This window comes from Notolabrus celidotus, chromosome 13 (assembly GCF_009762535.1).
Source record: "Notolabrus celidotus isolate fNotCel1 chromosome 13, fNotCel1.pri, whole genome shotgun sequence".
Lineage (NCBI taxonomy): Eukaryota > Metazoa > Chordata > Actinopteri > Labriformes > Labridae > Notolabrus > Notolabrus celidotus.
In genome coordinates, this window is record NC_048284.1 from 21,753,039 (window position 1) to 21,769,868 (window position 16,830).

At 40.2% G+C, this 16,830-nt stretch overlaps 1 protein-coding gene across 5 annotated transcripts in view; it reads left to right on the forward strand.

Moving 5' to 3' along the window:
* The window catches only part of mdga2a (MAM domain containing glycosylphosphatidylinositol anchor 2a), a 351,098-nt gene that overhangs the window by 116,391 nt on the left and 217,877 nt on the right, over nucleotides 1–16,830 (forward strand). For all 5 annotated transcript variants that reach the window (XM_034699300.1, XM_034699303.1, XM_034699302.1 and 2 more), the window contains exon 3: nucleotides 960–1,284. The gene's annotated coding sequence lies outside the window, so the exon portion shown is untranslated. The remainder of the gene's footprint in view (nucleotides 1–959; nucleotides 1,285–16,830) is intronic.

Consider the following 16,830-nt stretch of genomic DNA (forward strand, 5'->3'; position numbering starts at 1 on the left):
CTGCTGCAGGTGCCAGGATCAGATTCTGGATCAGATTCAGAGGGTTGGAGTAACGCGATCTATGAGCAGCCGTGTATATTCAGCCAACATGTAAACATTAGATCAACGTGCCGGAGAGCCGAGGCACATCCACTTCCAGAGGGGGCGTGGTCAGAGAGAAAACAGAGTGTTCTGAGGAGGGCTGAAGAAGAGGGGTTTTCAGGCAGACCAAAATCTGATTTCAAAGTGTTTTTTTTGGGCATAAACTTTAAAGACATGTTTTGGGGACCTCTTAGACCAATATGTATTGATGAAAAAAGCGTGATATGTCACCTTTAAAGCTCAAAAACGTAATGGATTACTTATACCCTAAATAAATGAAGTGTATCAGGAACCCAGCATTGTAGATTGTATCGTATTGTAAGTTTACGGAATTGCTACATCAAGATTATTTGAAAAAACGAACTTAGATTTAAGATACAACTTAAGATGCAGATATGACGAGTTCCAAAAATACATGAGTGTGAATTAGACTCTTCTGCATTTAAAGCAGTGCATATAATTAACTTTATTTGCATAGTGCATCAAATTATAACCATCAGTGATCAGTGAAGTCAATACAAGCAACAACCTTACATTTGTTTTTTTTTGTTAAGACCTTGGTATTTTTACCCACATCCACAATGTAAAAAAACTCTGTTATCCATTGATCTTTGTTGCAATGTAATACAAGCATTGGACAGTCCATCCAGGGATCATTGTAGCTCTGCTGATGTGATGTAAATCTGAATTCCTCTTCTCACTGTGTTCTGCTGTGGCTCAGCTTTAGAATGAGCATGAAGTGAAAAAGCTAAAACTAAAGGTTAAAGGGTAGGAATAATTATCTAGTCTTTGGAGAATATCTTATCTGCTGTGTAGTAATCCAGTATGTGTGCATGTGTGTGCGTGTGTGTGTGTCTGTGTGTGTGCGCATTCCCCAGTACTGCGTCACACTGAGCAGATCGGAGAGTTTCCAGCTCCTCGGCTGCCCTGGCAGGCCTCTGACAGTTCGTGCTGGCTGCCCTCCCAACCTGCCCATCCAACGGGACTCCAGCTGGCCCACTGCTGCCGCAGTCACCTCTGCCTCTCTGCCACCGCCACCATCATCACCAGGGAGGCCGGCTGAGTGAAGAAAGGGGCGCAGAGGGAGAGAAAGAGAAGACGGGAGCTGCCAGCTTTAACTATCCTCACCCACTCACTGAGATGTTAAATCTGTTGTCGACCTTTCCATCTCTCGTTGCTGGCTCGCCCATTTGTATGCAAACGGTGAGTGTAACTCATCGCAGAGTGCTTCCTTTACCCATTCTGTCATCCAGGGGTACACTCCCATCACATCTGCAGCTCCACACTGGTTTGAGAACCACTTATGATAACAACAGAACAATCAGTGAAAGCTTGTAGGGGAGAGACACATTTAGGTGTCAATGTGGTCAGCTTCCCATAGTGAGAGCGATGTTGCCTTGGCTCTTTAATGAAGCCCAGCCTGAGCGGGCTTTAATCAACCTGAGAGGAGGAGGAGGGGGGCCAATGTGATTATCTATTTATTAAGCAGCCCTCCTTGTGTTCTTTGGCACCTGCGCGTCCTATTAGAAGTGTTCGGTCAGCAGTGCTGAGGGAAGCACATTGAACCTGCGTCACACCATAATTAGGCCCCCACTCCACATAACAGTTCTGCTTGGCTCTGCTCTCAGGGGACATACTATCATGTCGACACACACAAACCCGAGACACTCGACCCCTCAGAGCCAAACATCAGGAGAAAAATACACTCCAAACAAGCTTACTGTGTGAAGACATAGAGTTCAATGTTCATCCAATAATAATCATAATTAAAGTCAAGTTAAAGATTGCTTTTCAGTAAAAGAAGCCCACATGTAGAAAAAGAGAGGATGTAAAAAATGAAATGCATCAAACCCTTCATTTCAAGCAGTATTGACAAACACAAACATGCTGTTTAAGTAAGGATTAACATCATCAAATATCTTACAAAAAAATGGAGGGATGCCTGCAACTTGGGCTGCCGTTATTTCACATTTACCATCTGCCGTTTTCACAATCACGTGACAAACGTATCCTCCTGTTTTGGCGATAAGCTGCAAAGTTACCCCACCACTGTCCTGCACCAATGCTGCACTCAGACTTTCAGCTCCACCATCTCCCCAGCATCCACCTATATCAGCACGGGGGTTCAAGATGGTACTTCATTACGCCTCAGATTAATGCATGCAAAATACATTTACAAGGAGTGATGAGATAAAAGCCTACGGATTTTTTTTTTTTTTTAAACCTGCTGCTGCAAGAGGAGTTCTAATGAATACAAAAAAAAGAAGAAATAGTAACTACGGCCATTATTAACACAAATATTACTGAAAGGCATTTTAAAAAATTGGGTTTCTAAATGTGACCGTGAAATAAGAAAACTAGTTTGATTAAATGTTCCTCACATGTTCTTGAAGGCCATGATGTGTTCATTTTCATTCCCCCTGCTCAGCTATTCCTGTCTCATATTCATTCATGCACAGCTACATGTCAGCTTGTTAGCTGCTCTTGTGTTTAAAGAGATCAAAGATTCAAAGTAATCAGGTTTCTTATTAGTCACACATGATTACCACAAGGCTGTCTTAGCTGCCAAATCCTATAACGTAACAACTTCTGCATTTATATCCTCTTTTATGTCCCGGTGCCTTTTCTTGTTCCACATCTATTAGCAACATACGTCTGCAGTGTTGGATGCCTGCCTGGTAATTAAAAGACAGCCGGAAAATTTGATGAGCAATGATAGGAAATAAGTACATACTTAAAGAGAGAAGACAGAGATGATTGAGATCTTCTTTCTCCCAAATCCACCCACAATTTGAGGTAATTTCAGTTTACTTCCAACGTCCGTGTTGAGTGGTATCCATACATGCAAACAAGCCTTCTCTTTTCTTTTACAAGATTAAATCTAATTTCATAATGAGCTCTGCAGGAAGATTTATGTCTTGAGTGCTCACAAAATCTACAGGGAAGTGAGAATTCACCCACCGCTCACACAAACTTCCATTATTATGAGAATTACGCCTCTGTTGCTTGGACACAGAAACAGGAGCCTCAGCAGACACAGAGAAAAATGAAAGGAGTGTCTTTTTTTTCTTCTGGATTAAACATTCCTTCCTTTTTTTTGTGTCAGCAATGCACCAAAGCCGATCACATCTCAGGTGTTGCTATGGGTGAAGATTTAAGATTTCAGACTGCGAGAGGATGCTGTGTGATGAGGTTTCAACAACCTTGCTAAAGCGGTTTCTCCGTAACTGCAGAACTTTACAACATCATGAATATTTGAAATGTTGGGAGAGAATGTTAAAGTAGGCTCATATCACTCCCCCAAAAGCCCACTTAACTGAAGGATGAATAAAATAGATCTTGAAAGACCAACAAACTCCACCAGATAGTCTCACAGTGCATGAAAAAAGCATGAAGAATTACCTCTTAATTATTTATCACAAGCTCAGGTATAAACATGTTATTATGTTAATAAATCATTATTAAAGTTAGTGATATAACGAGGCTTTGATCAACCCCATCCATGAGCAGCAGAGCTTTGTAACATTCATGATCAGTGTTTGCAATGAATAAAGCTTTCTTCTACAGCTTCAAGTTACAGCCAAGGCAGCTTTTTTCATGCAACAAAAACATAAAGTAAAAAAAGTCAAATGCATATCCATCACCTGCCATGAAGCAAACGATATCTAGCTCCTAAAATTTCCTGACACGTTGCAAAGAGATCATTCCCCGAGGCTCTGTCTTTCTGGATATATTTTGGCTTCTGCTGTCACGCCATTCCTGCAGCAATATTTGACTGATGTTCAGGCAAGACAAGCTGAGTTTGTTGGCATTTATCAGCTTCTATTGATCTCAAAGCTGTGCTTCTTTGTTCAGATTGATATGAGAAGAAAATACCTGCTTTGTTTTTTTATTTAGCTTGACTCAGTGTAACAAAAATGTTATAGCTTAAAGCTGCTTGAATGTTATTTTATGTCAGCAATGGATACACATTATATGTATGATGAGGTCTTTGAATATCTTTTAACACAGAAAGAATTATCGCTCATCCTCTCAGATCCTCTGTTCTACTGAGCAGTTCAGCTCCCGTTAGTGTCTCGTTTTGGTTTTGCAGCTTTTGACTTTAAGTTTTGATTCTGTTTTACCACTCTAAACAGTATCACTCACAGAAACGTTTTGATGATACCGTTGTTTGTTTTCTACTTGGCACTCAAAGGGGAGCCAGTAAACGCAGCCAAGTACAAATGAGTGAAAGAAAAACACATTTTCAGGAAAGTTAGTGAAGACCAAAACCAAAACCAAATGAGATTAAATAGTTAACTTACAGTAATGAGGTGGGCAGAGGAATGAGTACATGAAAACACTGGTTGAATATTAGCAAAACATTCACTTTAACAAATATATCTTTTAGCGTTGTAAATTCTACCTGCTACGCAGCTTTATCCTTCACAAGCTGGTTTTTCCAGATTGCAGGTCAGCTTTGATTGTGAATAGGGAGTTCGATTTTGAAAAATATCAGCAGTATCTTGCCGCAAAGATGCTAACAGCTGTAGCTTCAAGGTATACATGTTGATAGCTCGGGGTGCTGCCTCTGGCAATGACTTTAGACTTTAGACTTTATTGTCCCCTTGGGGAAATTCTTTTCCACAGCACTTTTCTGCATTTCCACAGACATAGACAATCACAAGAACATACACTGTTAGCTCAACAAGCTATCCACAAAGACATCAACACTCAAAGTTGTATCATTCAGCGAGGCCTTTTGTTCAGGCTTACTATAACAGCAGGGCCAAGGCGAGCCCATCTGCACCTCAGTGCTCTGTACCTGCGTCCTAATGCAGAGCCGCAGAGTTGTTGTACCTGTTGCCGCGGTGGCTACCTGGGGGGCCAGGCCTCTGTTGTTGTACTGTCACACGAGTCTTAGTGATTTTACTAACCATAAATACTCGTAAATTAGATCAAGTGGCCAAAACAGGCAAATAAAAAGTCTTGAAAATGCATGTTTTGGGCTGGAAAAACGCCTTTGAATAACAAATTTTATCAGATTCTGAAGGAGACTCTGAAAACACGTCATACTCCATAGGTTGCTCTGCAGCGCTCCCCACTTAAAGCTGCTGTTGGTAGGAATGGTGTAAAAAACTTAACTTTTTTCTGCTGGGTTTGGAAAAAAGGTCATAATACCCATCTGTACTCATCGGTAAGTCGAGTAATTTCAAACTATGGCAAAATCTCTGCCTTTTCCAATTGCTTTGTATCAAGCAATGTTATTATTCCCTTCATTCCCGTTATGTTCGACCAATCATAGCTAATCTCCAATCCTCTGTCCTGATTGGTTAAGGGGCGACCCCTACTATGTCCTCCGATTGGTTATGAGTCTGGCACTATCATGACTTTGCACGCCGATCTGTGTTGGGGGGCTAAGAGGAAACCTGGTTGGGAGGGATAGTGTTGACATTCAAAGTCCCTCTCTCTGAACAGATGTTTACTCTGTGACTACCAACAGCAGCTTTAAGCAAATATTTAAGTAGATAATATGTCAATGTTGTTTTCACAGATTGTACCGTCTTCAAGTGTCCAAAAAATCTGTCACATTCCACGATCAAGAATTATAAAACTATTTTCCGACATATTAACAAAATCTTAGAGGTAGCTTTCAGTCGAATAGAAGAACTACTTGGGGCCTGCGAAGTATTCCATTGCAGTTCATATTGTTTGTTTCCATCAAAACAAATGGAGAAAGATGGATTATTGATAGTCATGTCAGCGGACTAGAGTCTGAGTTTGTAATTCTGGAGAACACATGCTCTCCATGTTTCTGTGTGGGCTTCCTCTGGCTGCTCAATGTTTTCCCACTGCTCAAACACATTCAAGTTAGCTGAGGTGGAAACTCTAAATTACCTGTAGGTGTGAAGGTAGTTGTCATTCTATATGTTTTAGCACTGAAATAGACCAGCAACCTTTTCCCCTTGCACTCCTCCAATTGTCAAAGAATACATTGCCTCCTATGACCTAAACAATTTGCAGTAGATGGAGGGATGGATGGAAAGATGATCTTTCGTCTGAAAGATCAGTGTTATGCTAACATACAGAGGAAAAGAACATTGAAAAGGGTTATTTTTATTGTATTGATGTTATTGTTGAAGAATTTTTCATAATAACAGGAGAAGAGGATTGAATCTGCATGAATGAGCTCTCTAAAGCTTCAAATATCGGCCCTCTGTGTTTGCTCATATTTTCCAAATTGTTTGTTACTTTTGAAGCCAGATTGAGTGTGTGCCAGGCAAAAGTGACTCATTTTTGTTTTTGTTTTAAACAAATGGCAAAAGAAGACAATTTGAAGGACAACGGGGTGAGCAGATGGTGAAACCATTATTACCCTACATGTGAATCACAGTGCAAAATAGATGCACCAATGGTTACACAGCGGCAGTTTCAAGCTTTGTTTGACCAACGATTACATTTTAAAGTGGGCACATCAGAGGGCAGTGTTGGGTGAAAATAACCAACACCATGGTGAGATGCCGCCGGAGGAAGAACATTTATTGGCTGCAGATGATGGGCACATAAACATTGCTAGATTTGATGTATAAATCGTTTTTTTGTGTGTGTTCTATAGAGGGACCATGTTTATGTTTCCTGTCTAGAGAATAAGATGTAAATAATTTAAAACATATATCCTCAGAAAAAAAAAAGGAAAAAAAGATTTTATTATAAATTTTTTACCATTTTCTGTCATAAATATCCCCTGCTTGCTGGCTTCTTCTGCCTCTTTGTGTGCTGACGTAGAAAATGTGATTAGAATTCAGCTTCCATGGAAGTGAACATCTAGGCCTGCAAATCAAATCTGCTGGCTTATGAAGGAGAAGCAACAACAATTTTGAGAGCAATATGCAATATTCATTGTTCATAAATAATTAATTTGTTTGCTCACAACTCAGCCGAAAGTGATTGTGGCCCTTTTTCATTTGGGTGTATATCCATGGCACACTCTGTCCTGCTGAATGGAGTGGCATTTGTATTTCATTCACACACACAACACTTTACCCACACTTCATTGCTCGATACTATTGCTACTGGCCCTGCCATGGTTCCGAGAGATAACAAGGATTCACAATGAGGCTTTCTCACAGAATCAGGCCTACGATCTGCTGCAGATAAAGAAAATAGTTACACTTAAATTGTGTCTTTCTCACGAAACAACCAATTATCTGGATGTTTGTAGCATTAAACAGGTACAAACAGTCCTTACTAATAGCCCTTAGTGTCCTAAAGATTTGAGTTGGGTACAATTTAGTGTGGATACCAGGCCAGCTGAGATGCTAACCAATACTTGGAATTTACTTTTAAATAAGGATTTCCTCTCTGTCACTCTTTACCTGCAATTTTCAGCTGAGTTAGTAATGTAATTTACTGTCTGTCGAGTCCAATGTGTACTCTGTAATGAATGTACCCAGAATGAGATCTGTTCTGGAGATTTATTTTCGCCTTTTCTGCCCCGGTGCAGCCAAGGACACAGAGGCCAACATGGGCTTCACTTTACCTTCTTTACAGAGAGATAATTACATTCTCAGACACTGAGACAAGTAGTGCTGCATACTAAACCAGGAATCACAATGCAGTCCAAGAGGTTTAAATTGGGAAACTGTATGTACTTGCTTAGATCATGGCAATTGTGATTAACACAGTACTGGGAATACATTGCGGAGCTGTAACACTACAAAAAACAACAACAACAACAACAAACCTGTTAAGGCTCATTCAAGGTATCTTTCTAATCAAATGGTTTCTTCAATATTATCATAAAACATGGGTTAGTTTCTGTGTTTTTAAATGTGTGTGTTGAAACCAAGGGAGAGGTTCCGGTGGCTGGTGGTGAGGCTTTCAGCAGTGTGACTGCCCCCTGGTGGCTGGCTGCAGTATAGGTCAAAAAATCCGTCAAACTTTAAAAAATAAATACACGTCGTACGAATGTTTCTCACATCCGTATGCTGTGGTGATATGTAGTTAGTATTTGAGTGTTTTGTGTTCAACGCCTCATTTTCCTGAAAAGTTTCTTTTTCGTTAGTTATTAGAGTTTAAAAAACGGGGTTTTACTTCCGGGTTTCCTTTGATTCACAGCCGCCGTGGAGTGAAACCTCAAAGGGCACACAGCGCCTTGTGACGTCACGCTGTAGGGTAGAGCTTATTACAGTGGCTTCACAGGCTCTGGCTGCACAATGGCGGCGCCCAGGAGAGGGATTTTTTGGCTTCAGAACTGTACAACGGGAAGAGGCGGAGCAACACTGTCCATTTTTATTTACAGTCTATGGTTGAAACTAACTGAAGTGTAAGTATATTACACAAGAGGTTGTTGTTGCTTAGTGGAAGAGCAGGCCATTCACAAATGGTGGTTCAATCCCCTCCTGTAGTTCACATGTTGAATTTCCTAGGCAATACTTTGAACCCCCAGTTGCCCCTGAGGAATAGTGTATGAGTGTGAATGTATCAAAAGAAAATTGCAACACTGAGTGTGTGAATATGTATGTGAAAGTGAGAATGCTGTATACAGTCTAAAAGCCATTTGGGAGATTTGGAAGACTAGAAAGGTGCAATAAAAGTGCTACCCTTAACATTGAGACTGAGTATTAGTTTTTGTTGAATGCATACATATACTTTTGTACATGTATGCATTCAGGATTTCAGGTGGTCAACATTTCAAGGCGGCTAGTTTATATTGTGTAGATGTATATGCGTAGGTTACCCATGTCATGTGCTATTTTGCAGTCCTATATGATCATGGATGCTAGCTTCTGAACTGCGTGATGATAACCAGTCGGATGGTCCCTCTCCTTCTTTAGAGTGGAGGACGGGATTTCAAAAAGGAATGTCAAATTCGGCTCTTCAGACCACAGGACAGTTTTCCACTTCGGCTTAGTCCATCTTAAATGAGCTGGTCTCAGAGGAGGCGATGGTGTTTCTGGTTTATATAAGAAGTTTCCCCTTTGCATGGTGCAGTTTTAACCTGCACTTGTGGAAACAGCAAAGATGTGTTCATAGACAATGGTTTTGGAAGTGTTCTTGAGCCCATCCAGTGATTTCCACCACAGAATTGTGTCTAATTTAAATGGAGCTTTTTTAAAGCCTGGAGATCACAGACCAACCAATATGCATTCTCAGCTTTGTTCCTTTTGCACAGAGGTGTCTTCAGATTCTCTGAATCAATGAAATGAAATGAATGACAATGACAATGAAGTTCCCCAAAATCTTTTGAATTTTATAAACACTATTCATTTTTTTTTTTTTACTTTATGCCATCAGTCTCTCTCGCAGTGGCGATCCCCTTCCCATGTATCCTTCAGAAAGGCTCAGCCTCTCTCGGATGCTCTTTTTATACTGGGTCATGTTACCAAGCTGTTGCCAGTTACCTGATCAGATGTTCCACCTGTTGTTTTCTTTACTCATTTCACATCTTTCCAGCACTTTCTTGCAACTGTCCCAACTTTTTTTTAAACATCTTGCTTGCATTGAATCCAAAATAGGCGTTAATTTTTCCAAGCACGAAATTTCTCAGTTTTAACATTGGGTGTGTTATCTTTGTGTTATTTTCAATTAAATATGTGGAGCTTTGATGTTTTGCAAATCATCACATCCTGTTTCTAATTATGTTTTGAATTGTGTCCAAATTTTATTGGAAATAGGGTTGTAAATTTTTCGTGGCAACAGTGCCACGCTTGGGCTTCTATTGAAGGCAGGTTTGAGTGAAAGCTTAGGACTTTTCCTAAACCTTCAGATTCTGTATCTTTATGAGGGTTAAACAAATTGTTTTTTAACAGTTTTACCTGTAAATGATTACTTGTGAGTACATATATTAAGTAAATGTTTTCTATCTCACTGTAGAGCTTAGTTTTCTACAATATACAAAGCAGTATGTAATATTTAAAAAACTGTTCAATAGATTTATTTAGTTTAAACCCTGATAAAGTGTGTTCAGATAGAATCTTTTCACAATCTGTTGTCACAATGATAAAATGATAAATGATATCGAGAACCAATAGATTGTGTTTGAGCTTGATCGGTTGACCACGTGGTGACCAACTATCACCCTTTGAATAACCATTGGGCGATTCATAGAGTGGAAGAATCCCGTCAATGCCAATGTTTTTAATTGTGGAAAGCCATTAAACAGTGATGATCGTGAGAAACTAATGGGACACTCTCCCACTCTGCTCTAGTTCATCAACATCATTAAAAGCACCAAGGGATGAATGTCGAGTCCTTTACGAAGGGTGCCCATCAAATGCCTATGAGGTCCTGACTGACGTGCAACCCTTGCTGTCGCTCTTCCTCCAAGGAAAACAAATGACTAACCAGAGCACAGTGCACCCTGGTCAAACATCTGGAGGATCTAGACTTTGCTGATAAAAATAGCACCACTTGCAAACACTAACTGGTGCAAGACAACTTACACAAACACAGAAGCAGTGCTGCTACTCCTAGCCTCAAAATACATACATCAAGAGGAAACCCAAGAGGTGATCCACCAACTAACATAGATCCTCAACTTCCTTTTAAAACCTTGTTCACAAAATTACTGTGGATGGAAGAATGGAGGAAAATGTCAAAGCTAGGATGAGAAAAGCAAGGGCATCATTTAACATCCAAAATAACATCTGGCAGGCTTAAAACTTGGCAAGCACAAACCTAAGTAAACATTTTATATTCAGTGTCAAACTCATTCTCCTGTTTGGATCAGCATAAAGGAAAATAAATTCCAGCCTAATCAACAGACTGCATTGCAATATATCACCCCGGCCTTGACTTCTCTTGGTAGTCCACTGACTAGACACATACACCAATGCACCAAGAATGAAAAGAATATAACTTAATTTTAGAGGGAAGACAACAAGCAACTTTAGAAGAGGTACAACACAGAATGTCAAGGATGTGAGATTGGATCAGAAGACTTCAGGGAGTTTGATGACCTGTGAAACTTAAAGAATGCTGAAACCTAAACTGGATTGCTGTTTTCTGCCTCCCAGATAATGATAGAATAAGTGTTTTACCCTTTGCTTTACCCTCCCTAGATTCTCTTCAGACTCCATTTTTGTATATATTGCTTCATAATGTTCTAAATGGAAACCAGTAGCAGTTGACTGTATTTGACATCAAGTATGGGAGTGTTTAATAAGCTAAGTAGGTTCATACAGCTTAATTAGCATGCCATGTTAATGTTGTGCTGTCTCACCAAAGCGGCCCTGACAGAATCAATCTGAGTTGGAAGAAATCACTTGGGAGTGCAGGTGATCAATAGGCTAATGGGAAGTTCTCTTGTGTTAAAAATGGACAGCTCTTCCTAATGACAGTAGAGACTAATGAATGGATTAATTTGTAGATAATTTAATCAGATCGTACAGTTGGAGAGTGTCCATAGAAGACCTGTTGTGCACAAATATCCTTTAGAATGTGTTATTTTTTGAGGGTCTAGTTGAGAGCTTGACACTTTTGACATAGTGTTGACAAGTTTTACAAAGCTTCAAATGTAGAGGTGACTTTATCCCACTTCAATGAACTCAATGACAATTCAAACTCTATGGACCAGCCCTGATATCTCACCAGGGACAAGGCACAAAGGGCTTCCGTTTTTGGATTCTGATGGCATCTTGGTACTGGCTGCCATGAACCGCTGCACCTCATTGTGAAATCTACCTCCTTTCACCCCAGTTATGTGTGTAAATACTGCCGACAGGCTCCTTGCCGCCGTGAATACTGAGCGTGTCAAAGTGCAGCTACCCAGGGAGAAATGCTGGTGTCTGAGGGAGCATTTGTAGAATAGAAACACGCGTCATGCCTGTCAGAACTGCCTTTTCTTTTCTAGAGCTGGACTAAGGCCTGTCTCTTTCTGAGAGATTTTACACTTGTCCATGCTAAATAGTGCACTGAAGATGATTTTTTTCTTCACAGAAAACCAAAACATCTAAACAGAGTCAGCTCTTTTTTATGTGGAAATGCTTGATAGAGCGTTAAAAACAAATGCAGTCTAGATTCCATTAACATAAAAGAGAGTTATTCGTAGCCGTTTTCGATAACCAACGGAGAAACTGTGCATTAACTCATCTGTCCAAACATTTTATTGTAATAAGTAGTGCACCAAGCCTTTGCATATTTTAAACTGCAGCATGGAAGGTTGTCAAGAGTGTTCTTGTTGGATGCACTTATACGCACCACCTCTTTCCCTTCAGCTGGACTCCGATAAGCCACATGCAAAGGCATTACTGCACTGTAACCGAATCATGACACAGAAACGAAAACATTTGCCCACTTTTACATTTCACCCCTTCTAAAAATCTGTCTGCCAGCTCTGAGGTGACCTATTTTCTAGGTGAAACATTTGTCAACACTGGCATGATGGGGGATGCTTGGTTGTGTCTTAAAATGCAGTGCGCATGAATTCAAGGTTTGCATAAAGTCAGGTATGTGCAATACTTGAGTCTTGTGTCTATATGACTGTATATAGCCCTGATGTTGTAGATGTGAGCAACATGCTTGAAGACTCCTCAGGTTAGACAGATGAAAAAGTAATAGCTGCATTAAAATTCTGAGAATTCAACTGCTTGTTTCCTCTATCTCACAATTCCCCCAGGACAAGTCTCTCTCAGTTCATCAGCGAGACATTTAAAGCAATTATAAGCTTTAGATGCTGCAGTGGTAAACTGATGCAGACAATTTAAACATCTTTAAAGGAAAAAAGCAGAAATCTTTGAGTGACATTTGTTTCCACAGGTGGCCACTGACTTCTGAGGCAGTGAGATGGAAAAATACATGTTTGTGCAAGTGTGATGCTAACCAGCACAGAATATTGCACCAGTTCCATAACCCTCTCACAGATGAGGCGTTTTTCAACCGGAGGCACTTTACCCCGAACTAGGGACTTCGTCCCTGAACTACGTGCGAATCGACCGGTGGAACTAGGGTCTATATTTAGTTCAGGGGTAGATAATCTCCCCCCTAAAAAGCCCCTGCTAGCGGGGTAGTACTTTTCAAAAACCCCTGGGACTTTTGGGGGGCAGGGCCTGCAATGCTGAACGTGTCTGATTGGTAGCTTAACCGCAGTGTTTTTATTCTGCCCTTCGTCCACAATAACATCACACACATCTGTGATTCACTTGATTTCTCTTTCTTTAATTTGTTTTTATTTGTTCTATCTTTATTGTATGTGTGTGTACTTTTAAAAAGAAGAAGCTGTGATTCTCTTGATTTAGCAGCTTGTAACAGAAGTCTTCTCTCAGCCCACCGCAAATGCGTCTCTCCCGGTGTTACGGTTTTAAAACCCTTGACCCTGTAAACTGGAGACCTTCAGCTGAATGTAACAGTGTTTGTGGAGTTTACACAGTTGTTGAAACACAGAGGGAGTTTTAAGATTCAATATCCTCATCAGATATTTAATGATCGTCTAAAGACATTTATGAGGGATGCATCCGGCTGAAAGTTGGCAGTTAACAGGGTCGCTGTTTAAACCAAAACACTGGCGATCTCTGCCACGGCTTTCTGAGTTAAAAAGGATTTTAAGCCGTGTTGAAACGTCTTTGCTACTCACGCTTATCTCCTCTCACGTGTTGATTCAGTGAATCCATCTCTGATGAAATATAGCACGATCTGAAACAGCGCGAGCTGAGTCTCTTTCATGCTAACAGGCTAACTGTTGTGATACCTGCCGGTCCTTCTTCTTCTGCAGTGTCCTCTGTGATGAATGGCATTCGTCTTTGACTCACTGCTCTCTACTGGTTTGGTGGTGTAGTGCATTTACTTTTTATTTCCTCCGTATGTCACTGGCCTGATTTGCACAATCTACCCGGGGCTTCGGCCCAACAGTCGAAACGCAGACAACAATGGTGGGCACAGAACCTTTTAGTTCAGGGTAAAGGAGTTCTGGGGGCTGAAAGACCCCGGAACTGTTGGTCGAAATATAGACAACCATCGATACACATCGTCCTCCCCGGCTCATCCTGGCCTTATGATTTAATGTGACATCATCTATGTCTGCTGGGTTTGACGATAAAGCCCAGAGAGGTTTCCAAAATGCCACATTGTCTTGTTTCATAGCATATCTAACACCTTGCGCACTGTATGACTGAATACATTTAGTGAAATGTCATACAGCTCCAAATACAATAGTAAAGAGGGTATATTATATTTATAACCCCCTTATGGTGCTACATGCAGACACTGTAATCACACTGGGCTCCATAATTGCATTCCCTGCAATGTCAGTTCACAGAAAAAGCATTAGGCATCCTTGATAGAAAGGGTAGTAGTATATTCCACAAGGAAACAGAAGGCAGAGAGAGAAAGAGAAGCTGAGAACAGAGGTATACATAAAAGACAGATGAGGAGTTAAAGTCTAAGCTCTCCCAGTGGTCTCCTGCTCCCATCCATATTGGATGGCTGATGTAATGGTAACATCATGATAAGCAGCAGGCAGGTGGTGGATAAGTGACACTATATGTGACTAAACCATAGATTTATTAAAGGTGTAAGTGAAGCTACCACTACATAACCCATTGATTTTAGAATGTAGAGTTTGTCAATTTGGCCATAGGCACCTTTGGTTTTATTTTAGACTCAGAAGTGACCTGTTGGATGACCAAAGAGCAATGCATCAATACATTACTGTTGCCGCATGGCTTTAAATTGCTTTAGATGAAAAGTCACATTGATATCACTTTGTCAATGAAGGTATGTACACCCAGGGGCGCTTCTTGAAATCTGGTGTGCCACCCCCGACATCAATAAGATAGAATTTGTCAGAGGTTGGACTAATTTCATAATCCAATCAGTTTGAACATTGTTGCAACAGGCTGCCAGCTACTTTCTTTTTATTTAAATGTGTAACATATTATTTTGTTCACACTTCCATCTGTAGAAAGAGGAATTAGTGAATTCGAAATAGCAAGCTAACTCCTGCGCAATAACAAACTGTCAAACATACCGTACAATCATAGGCACATTTTTCGTCGTTTTTTAAATTACTTTATTGTGTGACTTTTAACAACCATTGTCTTTTTCAGTCATTAAAAAAATGCTCAGAAGAGTCATATGTTGCCACTCTGCTGCATCACTTTTTCAAGTTAAAAAATGATAAACACGAATATCAAATCTGTAAGAAACTTCAATTTTAGTGGTTAGTGGATATGTAGCTATAACAGAAAGGGTAAATAAATACCATTAATTTGTGTATATGTGTGTCTGCGCATGGTTGCACTCATACTTCATGCCACCCCTGCATTAGTGACCCAGTTGGACAACCCTGTCCAAACATGTCTGGAGAAGCACTGGTTACACCCGAGCACACTCAGTTTTATCGTTGATATTACTCAAAATGTCACCATGATACCACCCCAACAAAAATCTTGCTACTTGACACCCTTAAGATCACTGGAATCCAGTGACTGATTCCATAAAGTTGTTGGGAAACCCTACTCCTTATGTAATAACCTATCTTAGAAGATTGGTCAATTTTTCATCTGGTTTCAATCTGACTACTCTTTGTAACTAGTGGAGTTGCCACCTGCTGGCGATTGCACAGCATGAATTTTTAAAACACTTCTTCATTGGCCTAACTTTTGAAATGAACGAGCTGCCCTGACTTCATACATGCAGTCCATGAGAGAATCCGTACACTAGACTGACTTATATTCATGTCCAAACTGCTTAAGTGTTCCCTAACAATCCAGACAGCCTAATGTTTACCCACGTATTGATTTTTTTTCACCTTGTCTGAGAGTTGAAGTCAGTAAAAATCCGATTGTATCAAGAATTTTCACAAAAAGTAGACAACATAAGTCCTACAGCTTCTATTGCCTCAGGCAGCAAGTTGTTTCAAAAGAAGCTCAGTTCAAGTGGACCGTCAGTATTAAATAACTTGTCAAATGTAGCTTTCTATTATTTGTCTAGCAATGAAAGGACCACTTTTTTCCTGCTAAAACTGACTCATATACTCCCACACAGAGAGGCTGATGAGACAGATAGTTAAACATCCCAAGCTAAAGAGATGATATATCTACAGAGCTCTCAACTTCACACTCCTTGAGATAAAGTGAAGCCAGTTATTGGCAGAAAATGAGATCTAAGACATGTTAAATATTACAGTTTCTGTCTTCACTGCACCACTCCAGTGTTCAAGGGCACTGCACTAATGACAGTATAAAAGGGATGGACAAGATTAATCATTTAGATTCTTAAAATTAAATTTAGAATAGCATATATAAAATATTAACTCCCTCAAATTCATTTTACTCCCCAGTCCTACCGAGGTCCGTATCTTAGGTTCAGATACTGACTTCTCAGCTGAATCACACAGATGGAAATCTCACGAGACAATTAAACACTCATGATGTCATCTTTATTTCCATTTTAAACAATCAGCCCCAGCAATCAAAATTAAAGCCTGCTCACAAACTGGGTCTAACCCCTGATGAATGGATGGTAATGGATTCATGTACTGAGCCCTGTAGAGGGCGCCAACACACCCACTGTAGCTCAAAGAGGCACTTCTCCAGCTGATTCCCAGCTTCCTGAAGACATGAGGCCCTCTAAACATAGTGGATGTCTGTTCAAATACACTTCTTTTTTTACAATTTTGAAGACATAACTGAAAGTAAGATTATCACCCAACACTTGATATATTACTTGTCATGATGCTACAGTTTTGAGGAGAAGTTGATCAGACTGCCAAACCTTCTGCTTCTATTTGAGTGATGAAGTACCAGAAAATGTTGCAGCAATTAATCTAGT